General features: G+C 43.6%; 1 protein-coding gene across 2 annotated transcripts in view; it reads left to right on the top strand.

The window, feature by feature from the left end:
* The window catches only part of GPC6 (glypican 6), a 1,713,043-nt gene that overhangs the window by 701,732 nt on the left and 988,530 nt on the right, over positions 1-22,781 (top strand). The window lies entirely within an intron of this gene.

Raw genomic sequence — 22,781 nt, 5'->3', positions numbered from 1 at the left:
TGGGTCAAAAATCACACAGCAATGCATGCGGCTAGTTTCTCCATACAGGAGGCATCTTGAAGATGTAATAACCAACAAAGGCTTTTGTATTATTATTATTATTATTATTATTATTATTTATTTATTTATTTATATAGCACCATTGATTCCATGGTGCTGTACATGAGATGGGGTTACATACAAGTTACAGATATCACATACAGTAAACAAACTAACAATGACGGACTGATACAGAGGGGCGAGGACCCTGCCCTTGCGGGCTTACATTCTACAGGATTATGGGGAAGGAGACAGTAGGTTGAGGGTTGCAGGAGCTCCGGTGTTGGTGAGGCGGTAGCTTCGATAGTGATGAGGCGGCAGCGGTGTCAGTGCAGGCTGTAGGCTTTCCTGAAGAGATGAGTTTTCAGGTTCCGTCTGAAGGATCCGACTGTGGTTGATAGTCGGACGTGTTGGGGCAGAGAGTTCCAGAGGGTGGGGGATATTCGGGAGAAGTCTTGGAGGCGATTGGATGAGGAGCGAATAAGTGTGGAGGAGAGAAGGAGGTCTTGGGAGGACCGGAGATCACGTGAGGGAAGATATCGGGAGTATAGTTCAGAGATATATGGAGGAGACAGGTTGTGGATGGCTTTGTAGGTCAGTATTAGTAATTTGAACTGGATACGCTGAGGAAATGGGAGCCAGTGAAGAGATTTGCAGAGGGGGAAGCTGAGGAGTAGCGAGGAGAGAGATGGATTAGTCGGGCAGCAGAGTTAAGGATGGACTGGAGAGGTGCAAGGGTGTTAGCAGGGAGGCCACAGAAAAGGATGTTGCAGTAATCAAGGCGGGAGATGATGAGGGCGTGCACAAGCATTTTAGTGGATTGGGGGTTGAGGAAAGGATGGATCCTGGAGATATTTTTGAGCTGGAGGTGACAGGAGGTGGAAAGAGCTTGGATGTGTGGTTTGAAGGACAAGGCATTGTAGAAGGTTACTCCGAGGCAGCGGACTTCGGGTACGGGGGAAAGCATGATGTCATTGACTGCGATAGATTTTGTATGAAGTATTAAATACATTTCAGTAAAAGTGTCTGCCGCTGCGTCCGCCGGGACACGTCTTTTCTTTTCTTTTTTCTCTTACTGTTATCACTTATGCAGTTTTTCCTGCTGATACTGATTACATTTTTAGCTGTTTTTCTACTGAATACCTATTGTTCCGGTTATGCTTTTGTTCTATCTTTTGTATTGATAACACTTAATGAAATTGTATTTATTCACCTTTAAAAAAATCCACTTTTTTTTTTTTTCTATTCTGGGATCCACCGTTGAATTACACTACAGGACAGAGTCATTTTACCTACTGTCTGATTTCGTTAACATTAGGATCCATTTGGTTGCTTTTTATAGCACCTGTCGGTTGAAATGATAGGCCCAAGGGGTTAATTTCCGTTTTTGGCCACGGAAAAACTTTTTAGGTTATCTGGTGAAAATTTCATGTCAATAGCACCTTTAGAAATATATTTACATAGAAAATTGGTGACGTATTTAATACTTATTTCGCCCGCTGTATGTCTATATTTGCGTGCTACCATTTAAATCAAAAGGGTAATAATGTTTTGACTTTTTGACTTTCAGGCTCAATATCTCATTAACCACTTTTGCTTTGAACTTGAGATGTCATCATTTTATAGACAACTATCTTGGATATTTCATACTTAAATTTTACTTGCAACTATTTTGTATATGATTAGTTATGCAGATTCTTGTCATATCACTGCATTGTTACTGTTTTGCTCCTAAAGATATGAATCTTTATTATTTTGTTGGTATTTTGTAAATCCATTTTTGTCTTTCAACACTGCCTGAATCATTCTGATCATGATTTAAACATGTGTCAATCATATTTGGTGCATACTGGTCGACTCACTTGGTTATGTACACAGTTTTTTCTTCAAATCTACCCAAAGTGTTTCATTGGTTTGAGGTTTGGGGACTGTGATGGCCATACCAACACCTCTAGGTCATTGTCATTTAACTATTTCTTCGACAATTTCGACGTGTGCTTCGTGTTGTTATCCTTTTGGAACACTATATTGTCCTTTTCATACCCATAGTACTTGAGTGTATAAAGTAACTCATCATGTAGGATACTCACATATGGATCAGCATTGAGGCAACCATCGATACTATTCAAGTATTCAAGGCCTTTGCCTGGGAAACAGCCCCATATCATCAGCTTTCCTCCACCCATCTTGACATTTCCTTCAATTTTTCAATCTGTTAGCCCCTTTTCCCCTCGTTTTTTTCAGACCCATTTACACCTATCAGAGCCTAGTCTATTGATTTTTGTGTCATCGTTCCAAATCACCCGTTTTCAAATCTTTAAATGTCCACGTTTGGTACTTGTTTTTCAAACTCAAACTGACTCTTCTTATGACAATATTGATAGCTGTGTCTTTATCCCCTTTTTTCGGCTCACCATTCCCGACTTGTATAATGTGCGTCACAAGGTGCTGGCATTGACATCTGTTTTCTCACTACTATGATGTATACGAGCCAACTCCACTGCCGTATTTGTCGCGACTGATAAACCTTGGAATGAGCCAACTTGTTGACTTTTGATATTTTGCTTGGATATCCACCTTTTTGCTTATGAATGGATGGACGGACTTCATTTGTTATTCTCCCAACTGTCATGGCACTCACATGATGCAGTTTGACAATTTTTTTGCCCAAGAAACCGCTATCGATGAGCTGTATAATGCTGTTTCCCTTGTCTTGGGAGATCATCTTCATGGCTGCTCCTCGATTCAAACCAATGAATTTTCACTTGGGAATCAACCTAATAATACACTGAGCTATTAGGGAATGTGAGAGGAGGTTGTATATTGTAATACTCAGTGAGAAAAATATTTTTCCCCCACCAGGAGCAAAACAGTAACAATGCAGTGACATGACAGGAATCTGCATAACTAGTCATATGCTAAATACACAACCTATATAAGGATATAAATTATCCAAAATTAGGAATAAGAATAGAAAGAAATTAAATCAACTGTAGAAAAAAGGAGGCGGTAAGTGAGGTCAGACTGTGGGTATCAGTAAAATTTGTATGTTTGTTAAACCAAAGACTATTGGTCAAAATCAAAAATACACATGATACAGATAATTGTAATTGAAATTAGTCAATCCACATAGAGAGAAATGCAATGTAAACTAACCCATGGTGAAGCAGTGGACCATGCACAATGCTATAACCGCCCCAATGCGCATTTCGCAGTTTTGCTTTCTCAAGGGGAGTGTGTCCAACTGGATAATGATAGGGGCTAAACATTGATATATCTCTAGCCACTATAATTATGAATATATTTTTGGGATATGTTTATGATCATATGCTAAATAGTTGCAAGTCAAATTTAGGTATGAGTTGATTGTCTATAAAATGATGGTAGTCTCACAAGCAAAGCAGTAGTGGATGGTGAGTTATGGAGCCTGAAAGTCAAAAGTTCAAAACATTGTTAACCCTTTGCTCTTCACTGTATGTGTATACATGTGCCTGTATGTATATGCGAATTGCAAAAAAACCTGCATTTGGGCAAATGTGGATTTTTGCAAAATTAAGTAGAATTCATTTCCACGCAAATGTATTTGCTCATCTCTAGTGTAAATGTATGTACTCTGTGTATATGTGTGTATGTGCTCTGTGCATACATATATGTGCTCTGTGTATACATATGTGAGGAACTGTTCGGTGTATACAAGTGAGTATGTACATGCTCCCTGTATACATGGTTTTTGTATGTATTTATGTGCTCTGTGTATACATGTGTGTGCTATGTGTATATACATTTGTGTGTGTAACATACAGTGTTTGTGTCATATCCGATGTGTGTATGCAGCACCTATTACATAAATACTGGCAGCATAAATTACAGTTTATAAATGTAAACATGTTGACAATTGCCTAATGAATGAGCAAAATGATGCTCATTCATTGAGTGATTGAATTGTTTATGCCGGAACAAAAATCATTATTCTCAGCAGCGGATCGCCTGGTGTAAATTGCAGATGTACTGCTGATATTATGATACTGTATGGAGACAGATAAATCTATTAGTTATCATTTTGTGCCCATCATTCCTTGTCAGCCAGTAAAAAGAGGCTGATAAACAATTTCCGAATGATTTGAATATTGTCGATCACTCTCATTTAACCCCTTAGCGACCGCCGATACGCCTGTTAACGGCGGCCGCTAAGGGTACTTAAACCACAGCGCCGTTAATTAACGGCGCTGTGGAAAAAGTGAATAGCGCCCCCCAGAGTCGGATTTTCTCCGGGGTCTCGGCTGCCCGGGGTAGCCGAGACTCCAGAGAACATGATTCGGGTTTTTTTTTACCCACCCCGCATTTGCGATCGCCGGTAATTAACCGTTTACCGGCGATCGCAAAAAAAAACCGCGATCTCTTTTTAATTTCTCTGTCCTCCGATGTGATCGCACATCGGAGGACAGAGAAAAGGGGTCCCAGATAGCCCCTCGATACTCACCTATCTCCCCCGGTGCTCCTCGTGGCTCCCGGTGGGCGCCGCCATCTTCGGCACCGGGGGAATCTCTGGGGTCTCGGCTGCCGGGGGTAGCCGAGACCCCAAAGAACATGATCGGGTTGGTTTTACCGACCCCTGTTTTGCGATCTCCGGTAATTAACTGTTTACAGGCGACCACAAAAAAAAGAAAAAAAAGTAAAGTGTAATTCTCTGTCCTCTGATGTGATCGCACATCAGAGGACAGAGAAATAGTGGGATTCGGGGACCCTAGCATACTCACCTGTGTCCCTGGGTCCTCCTGCTGCTCCTCCTGGCTGCCGGGCAAAAGAAAATGGCGGGCGCATGCGCAGTGCGCCCGCCATCTGTCTCCATCTGCTGGCCGGCAGGAGAACAGCAGTTGGGGTTAAAATTAGGGGTAGGGTTAGGGTTAGGGTTAGGGGTAGGGTTAGGGGTAGGGTTAGGGGTAGGGCTAGGGTTAGGGGTAGGGTTAGGGCTAGGGTTAGGGCTAGGGGTAGGGTTAGGGGTAGGGTTAGGGGTAGGGTTAGGGGTAGGGTTAGGGCTAGGGTTAGGGTTACAGCTAGGGTTAGGGCTAGGGGTAGGGTTAGGGGTAGGGTTAGGGTTAGGGGTAGGGTTAGGGCTAGGGTTAGGGCTAGGGTTAGGGGTAGGGTTAGGGGTAGGGCTAGGGTTAGGATTAGGGGTAGGGTTAGGGGTAGGGTTAGGGGTAGGGTTAGGGCTAGGGCTAGGGTTAGGGCTAGGGTTAGGGCTAGGGCTAAATTTAGGATTAGGGTTGGGGCTAAATTTAGGGTTAGGCTTCTTTCACACTTACATCGGTACGGGGCCGTCGCAATGCGTCGGCCCGACATACCGACGCACGTTGTGAAAATTGTGCACAACGTGGGCAGCGGATGTAGTTTTTCAACGCATCCGCTGCCCAATCTATGTCCTGGGAAGGAGGGGGCGGAGTTACGGCCACACATGCGCGGTCAGAAATGGCGGATGTGATGTACAAAAAAACGTTTCATTGGACTTTTTTTGTGCCGACGGTAGGCCAAAACACAACTGATCCAGTGCACGATGGACGCAACGTGTGGTCATCTGTTACGATCCGTCGGCAATACAAGTCTATGGGCAAAAAACGCATCCTGCGGGCACATTTGCAGGATCCGTGTCTTGTCCAAAACTGCGGATTGCGATGGATGCCAAACGATGCAAGTGTGAAAGTAGCCTTAGGGCTAGGGTTAGGGTTGGGGCTAAAGTTAGGGCTAGGGTTGGGGCTAAAGTTAGGGTTAGAGTTGGGATTAGGGATAGGATTTGGATTAGGGTTGGTATTAGGGTTAGGGTTGGCATTACGGTTACGCTTGAGATTAGGGTTAGGTTTGGGATTAGGGTTAAGGTTAGGGTTGTGATTAGGGGTGTATTGGGATTAGGGTTAGGTTTGAGATTAGGGTTGAGATTAGGATTAGGGGTGTGTTGGATTTAGGGTTTTGATTAGGGGTATGGTTAGGGTTGACATTAGGGTTGTTTTGGGGTAAGGGTTGTGATTATGGTTAGGGTTAGTGATTAGGATTACGGATCAGGTTGGGATTAGGGTTAGGGGTGTGTTGGAGTTGGGTTGGAGGTAGAATTGGGGGGTTTCCACTGTTTAGGTACATCAGGGGGTCTCCAAACACGACAGCCAATTTTGCGCTCAAAAAGTCAAATGGTGGTCCCTCCCTTCTGAGCTCTGCCGTGCGCCCAAACAGTGGGTTACCCCCACATATGGGGCATCAGCGTACTCGGGATAAATTGGACAACAACTTCTGGGGTCCAATTTCTCTTGTTACCCTTGTGAAAATAAAAACTTGGGGGCTACAAAATCTTTTTTGTGGAATTTTTTTTTTTTTTTCTATGACTCTGCATTATAAACTTCTGTGAAGCACTTGGGCATTCAAAGTTCTCACCACACATCTATATAAGTTCCTTGGGGGGTCTAGTTTCCAAAATGGGGTCACTTGTGGGGGGTTACTACTGTTTAGGTACATCAGGGGCTCTGCAAACGCAACATAACGCCCACAGACCATTCTATCAAAGTCTGCATTCCAAAACGGCGTTCTTTCCCTTCCGAGCTCTGCCGTGCACCCAAACAGTGGTTTACCCCCACATATGGCGCATCAGCGTACTCGGGATAAATTGGACAACAACTACTGCAGTCCAATTTCTCCTGTTACCCTTGTGAAAATAAAAACTTGGGGGCTACAATATCTTTTTTGTGGAAAAAAAATATTTTTTAGTTTCACGACTCTGCATTCTAAACTTCTGTGAAGCACTTGGGCATTCAAAGTTCTCACCACACATCTAGATAAGTTCCTTGGGGGGTCTAGTTTCCAAAATGGGGTCACTTGTGGGGGATTACTACTGTTTAGGTACATCAGGGGCTCTGCAATCGCAACATAATGCCCACAGACCATTCTATCAAAGTCTGCATTCCAAAACAGCGCGTCTTCCCTTCCGAGCTCTGCCGTGCACCCAAACAGTGATTTACCCCCACATATGGTGCATCGGCGTACTCGGGATAAATTGGACAACAACTATTTCAGTCCAATTTCTCCTGTTACCCTTGTGAAAATAAAAACTTAGGGGCTACAATATCTTTTTTGTGGAAAAAAAAATATTTTTTATTTTCAGGACTCTGCATTCCAAACTTCTGTGAAGCACTTGAGCATTCAAAATTCTCACCACACATCTAAATAAGTTCCTTGGGGGGTCTAGTTTCCAAAATGGGGTCACTTGTGGAGGATTTCTACTGGTTAGGTTCATCAGGGGCTCTGCAAACGCAACATAATGCTCGCAGACCATTCTATCAAAGTCTGCATTCCAAAACGGCGCTCCTTCCTTCCGAGCTCTGCCGTGCGCCTAAACAGTGGTTTACCCCCACAAATGGGGTACCAGCATACTCAGGACCAATTGGACAACAAATTTTGGGGTCCAATTTTTCCTGTTACCCTTGTGAAAATAAAAACTTGGGGGCTACAATATCTTTTTTGTGGAAAAAAAAATATTTTTTATTTTCACGACTCTGCATTCCAAACTTCTGTGAAGCACTTGGGCATTCAAAGTTCTCACCCTACATCTAGATAAGTTCCTTGGGGGGTCTAGTTTCCAAAATGGGGTCACTTGTGGAGGGTTTCTACTGGTTAGGCTCATCAGGGGCTCTGCAAACGCAACATAATGCTCGCAGACCATTCTATCAAAGTCTGCATTCCAAAATGGCGCTCCTTCCTTCCGAGCTCTGCCGTGCGCCTAAACAGTGGTTTACCCCCACATATAAGGTACCAGCATACTCAAGACAAATTGGACAACAACTTTTGGGGTCCAAATTTTCTTGTTACCCTTGTGAAAATAAAAACTTTTGGGCTAAAAAATCTTTTTTGTGGAAAAAATTTTTTTTTTTATTTTCACGACTCTGCATTATAAACTTCTGTGAAGCACTTGGGCATTCAAAGTTCTCACCACACATCTAGATAAGTTCCTTAAGGGGTCTAGTTTCCAAAATGGTGTCACTTGTGGGGGATTTCTACTGTTTAGGCACATCAGGGGCTCTCCAAACACGACATGGCGTCCGATCTTAATTCCAGCCAATTCTACATTGAAAAAGTAAAACGGCACTCCTTCTCTTCCAAGCTCTGCGGTGCACCCAAACAGTGGTTTACCCTCACATATGGGGTATCGACGTATTCAGGAGAAATCTCACAACAACTTTTGTGGTCTAATTTCTCCTGTTACCCTTGTGAAAATAAGAATTTGTGGGCGTAAAGATCATTTTTGTGTAAACAAAAGCGATTTTTTATTTTCACGGCTCTACGTTATAAACGTCTGTGAAGCACTTGGGGGTTAAAAGTGCTCACCACCATCTAGATAAGTTCCTTAAGGGGTCTAGTTTCCAAAATGGTGTCACTTGTGGGGAGTTTCCACTTTTTAGGCACATCAGGGGCTCTCTAAACGTGACATGGCGTCCGATCTCAATTCCAGCCAATTCTGCATTGAAAAAGTCAAACGGTGCTCCTTCATTTCTAAGTTCTGCGGTGGGTCCAAAAAGTGGTTTACCCCCCATATGGGGTATTGGCGTATTCAGGAGAAATTGCATAACAAAATGTATGGTTACATTTCTGTTTTTACACATGTGAAAATAAAAAAAATGGTTCTGAATTAAGATGTTTGCAAAAAAAAGTTAAATGTTCATTTTTTACTTCCACATTGTTTCAGTTCCTGTGAAGCACGTAAAGAGTTAATAAACTTCTTGAATGTGGTTTTGAGAACCTTGAGGGGTGTAGTTTTTAGAATGGTGTCACACTTCATTATTTTCTATCATATAGACCCCTCAAAATGACTTCAAATGTGATGTGGTCCCTAAAAAAAAATGGTGTTGTAAAAATGAGAAATTGCTGGTCAACTTTTAACCCTTATAACTCCCTAACAAAAAAAAAATTTGTTTCCAAAATTGTGCTGATGTAAAGTAGACATGTGGGAAATGTTATTTATTAACTATATTTCGTGACATATCTCTCTGATTTAAGGGCATAAAAATACAAAGTTTGAAAATTGCAAAATTTTAAAAATTTTCGCCATATTTTCGTTTTTTTCATAAATAATCACAAGTAATATTGAAGAAATGCTACAACTAACATGAAGTACAATATGTCATAAAAAACAATCTCAGAATCAGCGGGATCCGTTGAAGCGTTCCAGAGTTATAACCTCATAAAGTGACAGTGGTCAGAATTGTAAAAATTGGCTCGGTCATTAAGTACCAAATTGGCTCTGTCACTAAGGGGTTAAATGCCTGAACTTAAAAAACTCATATAAAATGCAACCTAAATGTTTTGTGTGATGGTGCACAATGTTAACGCATAGCGCCCTACTTTAATCTTTTGCCCTCTTTGTCTAAAACCGGCTCTGGCTGAACCCATTGAAAGTAAATAAAATAATATTTTAGGCAGCCAAATGGCCCAATCACACATAAAATGGAAATAAATGTGACTAATAGTGTTGAGCGATACCGTCCGATACTTGAAAGTATCGGTATAGGATAGTATCGGCCGATACCCGAAAAATATCGGATATCACCGATACCGATATCCGATACCAATACAAGTCAATGGGACATCAAGTATCGGAAGGTATTCTCATGGTTCCCAGGGTCTGAAGGAGAGGAAACTCTCCTTCAGGCCCTGGGATCCATAGGGATGCGTAAAATAAAGAATTAAAATAAAAAATATTGATATGCTCACCTCTCCAGCGGCCCCTGGACATCACGCTGGTAACCGGCCGGCTTCTTTGTTTAAAATGAGCGCCTTCAGGACCTGCGAATGACGTCGCGGCTTCTGATTGGTCACGTGCCGCCCATGTGACCGGCATGCGACCAATCGGAAGCCGCGACTTCATTCGCAGTTCCTTAATTCCTAGAATTAGGAGTTTTGTGAATGAGAATGATGTCGCGGCTTCTGATTGGTCGCGTGCCGGTCACATGGGCGGCACGCGACCAATCAGAAGCCGCGACGTCATTCGCAGGTCCTGAAGGCGCTCATTTTAAACAAAGAAGCCGGCCGGTTACCAGCGTGATGTCCAGGGGCCGCCGGAGAGGTGAGCATATCAATATTTTTTATTTTAATTCTTTATTTTACACATCCCTATTGATCCGATACCGATACCTGATACCACAAAAGTATCGGATCTCGGTATCGGAATTCCGATACCGCAAGTATCGGCCAATACCCGATACTTGCGGTATCGGAATGCTCAACACTAGTGACTAATAAGCCATTGGCACATTGAGTCTGAAACTAGACTTTGATTAGGATAGCCACTAAAACTGTGGGGAAGGTTCAAGTTTTTTATGTCATGTTTTTATTATTTTGTTTTGAACTTTAAAGCCACTGTATTGCACATTATTGAGCACATGTACTTACACCTCATAATGATGGCTCCTTGATACAAAGTACTACTTCCAATAATAATTCATAGAATCATGCAAGTCTTTTAGAGTCTGTAACCTGCCAAGGTTAATTGGCTTAGAATGAATCAATTATGGCTTGTCATTTTAGTAGAATAAAATTAAGTTACAGGAAATTGTTGGAAGCTTCTCAAAATACGGTAATTGGATATGGGAGAAGACTAAAATATGTTCGTACACAGCATTAATGAATACAGCTCAGCAGGTGGGAGCGAGGTCATTCTTACTGGAATCTTAATTATATCAACTCCAGTTATGTTCAGATGTTTACCTTAAATAGTATATCATTTATACACATAAATAATTTGTTACATAATCCCATGTTATTGTCTGTAAAGAGAATTAAAGTGTGGATACAATTAATACATTTCTACTTTTTAATATGGTTTTAAAAATATATTTGGCTTATATACCTGGAAAGTTCCTGGCTCATACACTCCACAAATCCATAACATCCCATTCCCCCAATGTATGCAAAAGAGCATACTTTAGGATTATACTGGCCATATCATTTATATACCGGTTTACCAAAAGAGCAGTCTGCTGAATTTTCTTAAAATAGTTGGGTATAAAATAGCCTTCGCTGTAGCCTTCTGTTAGAAGAATAAGTAATTTTGATAATTTTTCCTGAGAATAAATATTAAAAATAAACATTTTTTGAATTTCTCTCATATTTTCTTTATGTTCTGTATTTTTCAGATAATTTTTATCCAAGTAAACATCATTATTGCAGTTGACACACACTTATTGGCATCCTCCTGCTCTGTAAAAGGGCTCAAAGAGACATCAGTGATTAGTTTATAGGGAGAAAACTGTCTGAGTTTAAGGAAATGCTCACACATTCAGTGTTTGGTCAGTAGTTTATAATAATAATAATAATAATAATTTTATTTATATAGCGCCAACATATTCCGCAGCGCTTTACAAATTATAGAGGGGATTTGTACAGACAATAGACATTACAGCATAACAGAAATACAGTTCAAAACAGATATCAGGAGGAGTGAGGGCCCTGCTCGCAAGCTTACAGACTATGGGGAAAAGGGGAGACACGAGAGGTGGATGGTAACAATTGATATAACAGTTTATATCAGTTTTTGTAAGAAAAAGCCAGGAATGGGTGAAAATTGCCAGTGGTGATGCGTTTCTATTATAATTTTCCTCTGATTGTTCCACTCCTGGCTTGGACTTACACATACTGATGCAAAATACTGACCAAATACTGAACGTATGAACGTGACCTATTAAGTGTTTTTGATCAGAGAGTCCTCAGAGTTTGATTAGTGCATCAGTTTTTACCATAAGACTCTGGTCAAAATTTCCTCAGTTTATCCTTGGTGAAAAAAAACAAATGATGAAGGTTTCTCCATCTTCTCCTCTACAACAGTCAATAAAAAACAGATAGTACACAGATGGCATCAGAGTGAGGTCCAATTTTTGATGGACCTATAGACTTGCACTGATGATTTTAAACCAACATTTGGAAAAATATCTGTGTGTTTCAGAGTAGACCATTCGGTCTGAGGAAATAATTGGTATGTGAATTATCCCATAGACTGTCATAGGCATGAATACTATTTGTGGAAAGCAAAGATAACACTTGTTCAAGAAAAACATAAGTCTGAATGACTATGAGGGTCAAAAGTTCATGTGCTGACACATGCAAAACTGATAGCACACGGACAGCACACAGATCAATGCAAGTATTAGTTCACAAGAGTGTTTTTACTCACAGATTTATGACCAGAGTGTAAAAGAATTCTGGATCAGACTCATTCAATTTAAGTCAATAGGTGCATAAAAAATGGATCACATATGAGTAATCATCAGTATGTCATGTGTTTTTCAATGATGCACTACAATTATAAAACTAGGAAACTGTTTGTGCTTTATTACGCAATAAATTGATTATGTGAAAAACAGATGCCATAAGAATGGCACAAAATGGACATACGAATTGCAACCGAATGTAAAGAATTAACTCCCTGTTGGCATATGAATTACAATATAGATGAAAAATCATCAGTTTTTCTGGATGTAAAATGGATAATTTTGCATATACTTGTGCAAACCCAGCCTAAGACATAAAAGCAAAAACAAGGTTTTAGTCAGAGGAGACTTCCTAGTGTGGCACTAGGTACATGCAAGGAGAGTGCCCAGTTTCATCTGCACTGAAAACTTCACACATAGAAAGAGGACATACAGTGGAGAAAATAAGCATTTGATACACTGCTGCTTTGGTAAGTTTCCTCACATACAAAGGTTACGATACGATACACTTTATTGTTCCCGGAGGGAAATTACAGTATTACAGCAGCAATACAAACAGCAGTACATAAAATATTTGGACACAAATCTTGCACAAGTATACCAACATTACATAACAAATAAATGTGGGTGGTTCAGGTATATAAATCACTGTTAATTGACATTAGTACACCAGCAATCAGTCATTATTGTCTACCACCCTTGGGAAATTATTATACATGCCTATAGCAGTGGGTACAAATGATATCCTGAATTTCTCCTTCTTACAACTTAGTAGGATTAGGCGGCTGCTGAATGTGCTCTTCTGCTTCAAGAACAGCTCGTATAGTGGGTGTGTATTATTGATTATCATAGCCCTACACTTCTTCTGAATCCTATCCTCCAATAACTCCTCAAAAGAGTCCAGATGGAGGCCAACAGCCGTGCTTGCCTTCTTGATAAGCTTGTTGAGCTTATTAGCATCAGATACTCGCACACTACTGCCCCAGCAAATGATAGCAAAAAAGATGGCGCTTGCCACAACGGACTGGTAGAACATTTCCAGCATTTTAATGCACACATTGAATGACCTGAGCTTCTGAAGAAAGTTTAGTCTGCTCATTCCTTTCTTGTAAACCTCTTCTGTATGACACCTCAAAACGAGTTTACTGTCAAGGTGAACCCGCAAATATTTGTAGCTCTCAGCAATCTCAACCTCCTAGCCAGCAATATTGATTGGTAAGTAATCCTCCTTTTCCTTCCATAACTCACCACCAACTCATTGGTTTTCTTTACATTTAGTTCTAGACAGTTAGTCCGGCACCAATCCACAAAGTCAAAAACCACCCTTCTATATTCCTCCTCCCCCGAGTCCTCCACAATGCCTCCTACAATCACTGAGTCATCTGAGAATTTTTGGAGGTGACAAAAATCTGATTTATACTGAAAGTCAGCTGTATACAATGTAAAGAGGAAGGGTGACAGCACTGAACCCTGAGGGGCTCCAACACTGCTCCGTACACTGTCAGATACCACCTCCCCCATCCTTAAAAACTGCAGCCTGTCCGTCAGGTAGTCATTTATCCAGTTCACCATCCCCTCATCTATCGCCATATCAGTCAACTTACAACGTAGTAAGGGTGGCTGTAAGGTATTGAAAGCACTTGAGAAGTCAAAAAACATGGCGCGCACTGCAGTTCCATCATTGTCCAAGACTGAATGTACTGTATGTAGCAGAGACACTACAGCATCATCCACCCTTAATCTCTGCTGGTACGCAAACTGCAGGCGGTCAGTAAAAGCCCTCACCATCGGACACAAGTAGGCGAGTATTATTCTCTCCAAGGACTTCATAGCATGTGATGTTAAGGCCACTGGACAATAGTCTTCTAGGGAAGTTGGAAAAGTGGTTTTAGGAACCAGCAGCAGGCAGGTGGTCTTCCACAGTTCTGGTACCCCCTTTGATTGAAGGCTCAAGTTAAACAGGTGCTGGAAGACAGTACACAGTTGGTTTGCACACTCTCTGAGGACATGTAGACTGAGGCCATTTGGCCCAGCTGCTTTGCCAATAACAAGTCTACTAAACTGTCTTCTCACATCGCTTTGGGAGACAGTGAAAGCATTCAGCTTATCCCCCAATGTCAATGCTGCCGATCCTTTCCCAGCTCCATCCCCCATTCCTGATGACACTGTGGTTGGTGAATCTGTTGAAAAACTCGTTCATTTCATTAGCCAAGGGAAGATCCACGTCCCCATGCTCTGGCTTTGCCTTAAACCCAGTTAGCTGTTTCATGCCAGACCACACCTCCATGGAATTGTTGTGTGACAATTTATTTTCTAATTTAATTCGGAACGCCTCACGGGCATTCTTAATTTTCCCCTTTAAATCCCTTTGTATCAATTTCAGTTTCTTTGTATCCTTGCACAGGCGTGTACTACGGAGGACATAGAATGAACTTCAATCCAATATTGCGGCCAACATGCAGCCAGTGGGTAAGGAAAGGGTGAATCAAACACCCGAAAACTCCACCCGTATGACCGAAAACTGGTCCCGCCAAAGTCAGGTGACAGGTTCCCTTTAATATTTGGTACAGAAACATTTGTTTGCATTTCCAGAGGTCAGACATTTCCTGCAGTTCTTGGCCAACTTTGCACACACTGCAGCAGGGGTTTTGGCCCAGTCCTCCATACAGATCTTCTCTATACCTTTTAGATTTTGTGGCTGTCACTGGACAACATTGAGTTTCAGCTCCCTCCAAAAATGTTCTATTGGGTTCAGGTCTCGAGCAGGCCCGGATTGGTAACCTGCCGAGCCAAATGCACTACAAAGTGGGCTGCTAGCCCTTTAAAATGTCTTACTAATGGTTCTGTGCATGTGCACGGCTGCGGCCGTTGTCACTGTGTGCAAGCGAGAGAGTGCGCACATAGGGCCTTCAAGTTTGAAAGTGCCACCGTGGCGCGAACAAGGCTTTTCTGTCTGAAGCTGGCAAGTACCAATGTCAGAACATCTGTTTATTTTCCTTCTCTACTCACCAGTCCCAGCCAGGGATCCGCTCCTCTGCACGCCCGACGATGGACCCAACTCAGCTCAGAGCTCTTCAACCTCCCCCCATCTCAGGGACCTAGGCGTGTCCCAATATGGAAGCTTTGTTTTCTGTATATACAGCACTTGCAGTACCACCTGCATAATGTATACAGACTGATGTATATACAATACATAAGTGATACTGTTGTATATAATCGCAGTATCACTTATATATTGTATATACACAACAGTCAATATACATTATATAGGTGATACTGTGACTGCTATAACTACAATATATAGGTGATGTTTATGTATATGTGTTATATAGGTGACAGTGTGACTATACACACCAGTAACAGTATCACCTATATAATATATGTACAGCAGTCTATATACATTATACAGGTGATACTGTGACTGCTATAACTGCAATATATAGGTGATACTGCTGTGTATAAGTTATATAGGTGATACTGCGACTATACACAGCAGTTAGAGTATCACATATAATATGTATATACACTAGAGTCGCACTATAACCTACATGATGTACAGTATATGCAACAGTCTATATACATTATATAGGTGATACTGAGGCTCTGCTGTGTATAAATTATATAGGAGATACTGCTGTGGATATGTTACATAGGTGATGCTGCAACTATACACATCAGTCACAGTATCACCTATATAATATATACACAGCAGAGTCACAGTATCACCTATATAATTTGCATACAGCAGTCTACACACATTACATAGGTGATAATGTGACTGCTATAAATACATTATATAGGGGATATTGCTGTATATATGTTAAATAGGTGATATTGCAACTATACACACCAGTCACATCATCACCTATAATATATACTTCAACTGCTATAGATACAATACTGTATATAGGTAGTGTTGAGCATTCCATTACTGCAAATATCGGGTATCGGCCGGTATTTGCTGTATCGGAATTCCAATACTGAGTTCCGATACTTTTGCGATATCGGATACCGGAATCAGAAGTTCCTATAGTGCAATTATGCACTATAATGGAGTGTGGTCGGTGCGTGGGCGGAGACTAGGGTTGAGCGACCTTGACCTTTTTAGAGTCGAGTCGGGTTTCGCGAAACCCGACTATCTCAAAAGTCGAGTCGAGTGGAATCGGCCGATTATCGCGAAAAGTCGGGGATCGACCGAAACACGAAACCAAATGCAAGTCAATGGGGGAGCATAGTCGGCAGTGAGTAGAGACTAGGAAAACTTGTACAGAGCCCATTGTATTGGCAAAAACATCCATTCTTGTTACTGAAGCTTGTCAATCTTAATTTAGCTTATAATAATTGTAAGGCATTTGAAATTGGGGGTCATTTGGCTAAAGTTGTGGGGGGTAGGGCTGGTTCAAGTAATTAGTGTGCCCAGTAAATCTGGACCACGTCACGGCAGTGGAGCAGGGACAGGTAAGTATTTCAACTTTTCAAGTGCTGTGATCCTGAGCAAGCAGGGGGGGCCCACTCGTTGGCATTGGCACTGTCACATGGCCCCTCAAAGTACAGCGGTGTGTTTGCACGGCGGGGGCGCCTCCCACCGGCAGCAACACTTTTGTGTACTATGAGGGGCCCTGTGCCAGTGACGTCGCCAACGAGTATTCCTCCCCCCACCTGATGAAGGAACCTGCACCTTCATCTGCACCTTCCTCTTTGTCCCCGTGTAAGGTGGTATGGTATGCGGGAAGGGGGACCTGACTTTCAGCAGGGTCACAATCTTGCAGTGTAGCGTGCACGGGAAATGTTGCATTATGGGTCAATGTACCAGCAGACTCATCTATCACTGGCTGGGCAATGGGCAGGATGAGGGGGAAACAGATATGGGCCCAAAGAATAAAGTGGGCTAAATGCAGTTCAAAATTGGTAACAGGACTAACCAGGGGGCATTGTTTTGTTCAGTGGAGGACAACTGGAATGAGAGGCTGACACAGAGAGTAGGCCGAAATCAGTAAGTATTCTAAATGCAGTTCAAAATTGGCAACAGTAGTAAACCGGCGGCACAGCTTTGTTCACTGTAGGAGAACAGCAAGGAGCGGCAGACACAAATAGAAGGCCCCAACCCAACTAGTAGGCCTAATGCAGTGTTGTTTTCAACAACTACTAAACGAGAGCCAGAAGATCGAAGCAATAGAGAGGAAACCTGGGGAACACCTTGGAGTAGAAGACCCTGTCTCTACACCCCAGACCCAACTTGTAGGCCGAATGCAGTGTTGTTTTCAACAACTACTAAACGAGAGCCAGAAGATTGAAGCAATGGAGAGGCAACCTGGGGAACACCTTGGAGCAGAAGACACCGTCTCTACACCCCAGACCCAACTTGTAGGCCGAATGCAGTGTTGTTTTCAACAACTACTAAACGAGAGCCAGAAGATTGAAGCAATGGAGAGGCAACCTCGAGAACACCTTGGAGCGGAAGACACCGTCTCTACACCCCAGACCCAACTTGTAGGCCGAATGCAGTGTTGTTTTCAACATCTACTAAACAAGAGCTTTAAGATTGAAGCAATGGAGAGGAAACCTGGAGAACACTTTGGAGCGGAAGACACCGTCTCTACAACCCAGACCCAACTTGTAGACCGAATGCAGTGTTGTTTTCAACAACTACTAAACGAGAGCTAGAAGCTCTAAGCTATGGAGAGGAAACCTGGGGCACACCTTGGAGCGGCAGACACCGTTAGTAGGCCCTACCGAAGTAGTAGTAGTAGCCCCAATGCAGTTTTCAAATTCCTATAGGCTGAAAACCAGACTATTGACGCTCAGCTTTTTTAAAAGGAGGACAGCTGTATTGAGTGGCGCAGACAGACACAGGTAGTAGGCCTTAACAACAACATTTGGCTCAATGCAGTTTAAAAAAGGTTACAGGGGTACACAGGCAGCATTGGTCTGTTCAGTGGAGGACAATTTCAATTATGGGCCACAGACAGAGTTTGTATGCCTACTATTAAAAAGAGGATGCTCTATGCAATTTAAAATAGGTTCCAGGGGTACACGGGCAGCAGTGGACTGGTCAGTGGAGGACTAGTGGAAGAAGGGACCGCAGACAGGCGTAGTAGGCCTAACATAGCAAAATTTGGCTGTAGGCACTTTTAAATTGGTTCCAGGGGTACACGGGCAGCAGTAGACAGGTCACTTGAGGACTAGTGGCAGGAGGGACCGCAGACAGGCGTAGTAGGCCTAACATAACAAAATTTGGCTGTAGGTACTTTTAAATTGGTTCCAGGGGTACACGGGCAGCAGTAGACAGGTCACTTGAGGATTAGTGGCAGGAGGGACCGCAGACAGGCGTAGTAGGCCTAACATAACAAAATTTGGCTGTAGGCACTTTTAAATTGGTTCCAGGGGTACACGGGCAGCAGTAGACAGGTCACTGGAGGACCAGTGGAAGGAGGGACCGCAGACAGGCGTAGTAGGCCTAACATTACAAAATTTGGCTGTAAGCACTTTTTAATTGGTTCCAGGGGTACACGGGCAGCAGTAGACAGGTCACTTGAGGACTAGTGGCAGGAGGGACCGCAGACAGGCGTAGTAGGCCTAACATAACAAAATTTGGCTGTAGGCACTTTTTAATTGGTTCCAGGGGTACACGGGCATCAGTAGACAGGTCACTTGAGGACTAGTGGCAGGAGGGACCGCAGACAGGCGCAGTAGGCCTAACATAACAAAATTTGGCTGTAGGCACTTTTAAATTGGTTCCAGGGGTACACGGGCAGCAGTAGACAGGTCACTTGAGGACTAGTGGCAGGAGGGACCGCGGACAGGCGTAGTAGGCCTAACATAACAAAATTTGGCTGTAGGCACTTTTAAATTGGTTCCAGGGGTACACGGGCAGGAGTAGACAGGTCACTTGAGGACTAGTGGCAGGAGGGACCGCAGACAGGCGTAGTAGGCCTAACATAACAAAATTTGGCTGTAGGCACTTTTAAATTGGTTCCAGGGGTACACGGGCATCAGTAGACAGGTCACTTGAGGACTAGTGGCAGGAGGGACCGCAGACAGGCGTAGTAGGCCTAACATAACAAAATTTGGCTGTAGGCACTTTTAAATTGGTTCCAGGGGTACACGGGCAGCAGTAGACAGGTCACTTGAGGACTAGTGGCAGGAGGGACCGCAGACAGGCGTAGTAAGCCTAACATAACAAAATTTGGCTGTAGGCACTTTTAAATTGGTTCCAGGGGTACACAGGCAGCAGTAGACAGGTCACTTGAGGACTAGTGGCAGGAGGGACCGCAGACAGGCGTAGTAGGCCTAACATAACAAAATTTGGCTGTAGGCACTTTTTAATTGGTTCCAGGGGTACACGGGCAGCAGTAGACAGGTCACTTGAGGACTATTGGCAGGAGGGACCGCAGACAGGCGTAGTAGGCCTAACATAACAAAATTTGGCTGTAGGCACTTTTAAATTGGTTCCAGGGGTACATGGGCAGCAGTAGACAGGTCACTGGAGGACAAGTGGAAGGAGGGACCGCAGACAGGCGTAGTAGGCCTAACATAACAAAATTTGGCTGTAGGCACTTTTAAATTGGTTCCAGGGGTACACGGGCAGCAGTAGACAGGACACTTGAGGACTAGTGGCAGGAGGGACCGCAGACAGGCGTAGTAGGCCTAACATAACAAAATTTGGCTGTAGGCACTTTTTAATTGGTTCCAGGGGTACACGGGCAGCAGTAGACAGGTCACTTGAGGACTAGTGGCAGGAGGGACCGCAGACAGGCGTAGTAGGCCTAACATAACAAAATTTGGCTGTAGGCACTTTTAAATTGGTTCCAGGGGTACATGGGCAGCAGTAGACAGGTCACTGGAGGACAAGTGGAAGGAGGGACCGCAGACAGGCGTAGTAGGCCTAACATAACAAAATTTGGCTGTAGGCACTTTTAAATTGGTTCCAGGGGTACACGGGCAGCAGTAGACAGGACACTTGAGGACTAGTGGCAGGAGGGACCGCAGACAGGCGTAGTAGGCCTAACATAACAAAATTTGGCTGTACGCACTTTTTAATTGGTTCCAGGGGTACACGGGCAGCAGTAGACAGGTCACTTGAGGACTAGTGGCAGGAGGGACCGCAGACAGGCGTAGTAGGCCTAACATAACAAAATTTGGCTGTAGGCACTTTTAAATTGGTTCCAGGGGTACACGGGCAGCAGTAGACAGGTCACTTGAGAACTAGTGGCAGGAGGGACCGCAGACAGGCGTATTAGACCTAACATAACAAAATTTGGCTGTAGGCACTTTTAAATTGGTTCCAGGGGTACACGGGTAGCAGTAGACAGGTCACTTGAGGACTAGTGGCAGGAGGGACCGCAGACAGGCGTAGTAGGCCTAACATAACAAAATTTGGCTGTAGGCACTTTTAAATTGGTTCCAGGGGTACACGGGCAGCAGTAGACAGGTTAGTGGCAGGAGGGACCGCAGACAGACGTAGTAGGCCTAACATAACAAAATTTGGCTGTAGGCACTTTTAAATTGGTTCCAGGGGTACACGGGCAGCAGTAGACAGGTCACTTGACGACTAGTGGCAGGAGGGACCGCAGACAGGCGTAGTAGGCCTAACATAACAAAATTTGGCTGTAGGCACTTGCAATTCTTTTGCAGGGGTACGCAGGCAGCATTGGTGTTGTCAGCGGAGGCCGATTGTAATGAGTGTCTGCCAGTTAGTACTCCAAAAAAATAAATAGATGATAATGTCTCGCATTACAACAAAACCAAAACACAAAAGGGTGGAATACTTAGGTACAGGGGTGGGCTCCTCTACTGAGCTTTAGACCTAGTAATTTGGCGCTAATTATTTACTGGTGTAAATATAGGACACTGCCCCTGACTATGTTCAGTACCATCATACATGTCAACACATTGGTATTGTCAGTGCCAGGCATTGAATGATGTCAGCGCATAGAGTAAACATCGGTGGAACTGTGAGAGATAATTGTGCAAGTGGTATAGCAATGTTTGAGCTGGGGGGGAACTCTCTTGTGGCCGGCGGTACAGGCCCAGGGCCCCTCATGTTACAACAGTGTGTCTGATGTTGGGTGCACACCACCACCGCCAGAGACACTTTATTGTACTATGAGGGACCCAGTGGCAGTGCTGTCGACCAAAAGCGGGCACACCCACCTCTTCAGACAAACGGCACTCTCACGGGTGCTTGAGCCAAGAGGCAAGACCACGGCCCCGTGGGGGGGGATTTTGGCCATTTAGGGAGGTGTAAACATGTCGTATGCTGGACAATCAGCTGCTGCAAATTACGCGATTGCAAAAGTCAGTCAGAGTAGTCCACAAGCAAGACCTTTTCATAGGAAAGCTAGGTGTCAGCCGGGCAAGGTGGGGCAAAAGAATTCGAAATCCAGTTGTGGTTCATTTTAATGAATGTTAAATCATCAACATTTTGGGTAGCCAGACGAGTCCTTTTTTCGGTTAATATTGAACCTGCAGCACTGAATACTCTTTCTGATAGGACACTAGCTGCCGGGCAAGCAAGCTCCTGCAAAGCATATTCTGCCAATTCTGGCCAGGTGTCTAATTTGGATGCCCAGTAATCAAATGGGAATGACGGTTGAGGGAGAACATCGATAAGGGATGAAAAATAGTTAGTAACCATACTGGACAAATGTTGTCTCCTGTCACTTTGAATTGATGCTGCAGTACCTGTCCTGTCTGCGGTCATAGCAAAATCACTCCACAACCTGGTCAGAAAACCCCTCTGTCCAACGCCACTTCTGATTTCTGCACCTCTAACACCTCTGGTCTGCTGGCCCCTGCAGCTCGTGTGAGAACGATCATGGGCGCTGTGTGCTGGGAATGCCTGAAGCAAACGGTCAACAAGAGTTGATTGTTTGGTTGCTAATATTAGTTACAAGTTCTCATGTGGCATAATATTTTGCAATTTGCCTTTATAGCGAGGATCAAGGAGGCAGGCCAACCAGTAATCGTCATTGTTCATCATTTTAGTAATGCGTGTGTCCCTTTTGAGGATACGTAAGGCATAATCCGCCATGTGGGCCAAAGTTCCAGTTGTCAAATCTGCGGTTGTGCTGGGTTGAGGGGCTGTTTCAGGCAAATCTACGTCACTTGTGTCCCTCAAAAAACCAGAACCCGGCCTTGCCACGCCACCAATTTCCCGTGGCCCCGGAAAAGCTTCCTCATTAAAAAAATACTCATCCCCATCATCCTCCTCGTCCTCCTCCTCCTGTTTGCCCGCTACCTCGTCCAGTATACTGCCCTGGCCAGACAATGGCTTACTGTCATCAAGGCTTTCCTCTTCCTCTGCTGCAGACGCCTGCTCCTTTATGTGCGTCAAACTTTGCATCAGCAGACGCATTAGGGGGATGCTCATGCTTATTATGGCGTTGTCTGCACTAACCAGCCGTGTGCATTCCTCAAAACACTGAAGGACTTGACACATGTCTTGTATCTTCGACCACTGAACACCTGACAACTCCATGTCTGCCATCCTACTGCCTGCCCGTG

The sequence above is a fragment of the Ranitomeya imitator genome, chromosome 3 (assembly GCF_032444005.1).
Source record: "Ranitomeya imitator isolate aRanImi1 chromosome 3, aRanImi1.pri, whole genome shotgun sequence".
NCBI classification, from domain to species: domain Eukaryota; kingdom Metazoa; phylum Chordata; class Amphibia; order Anura; family Dendrobatidae; genus Ranitomeya; species Ranitomeya imitator.
This window is presented reverse-complemented; position numbering and strand designations above follow the sequence as displayed.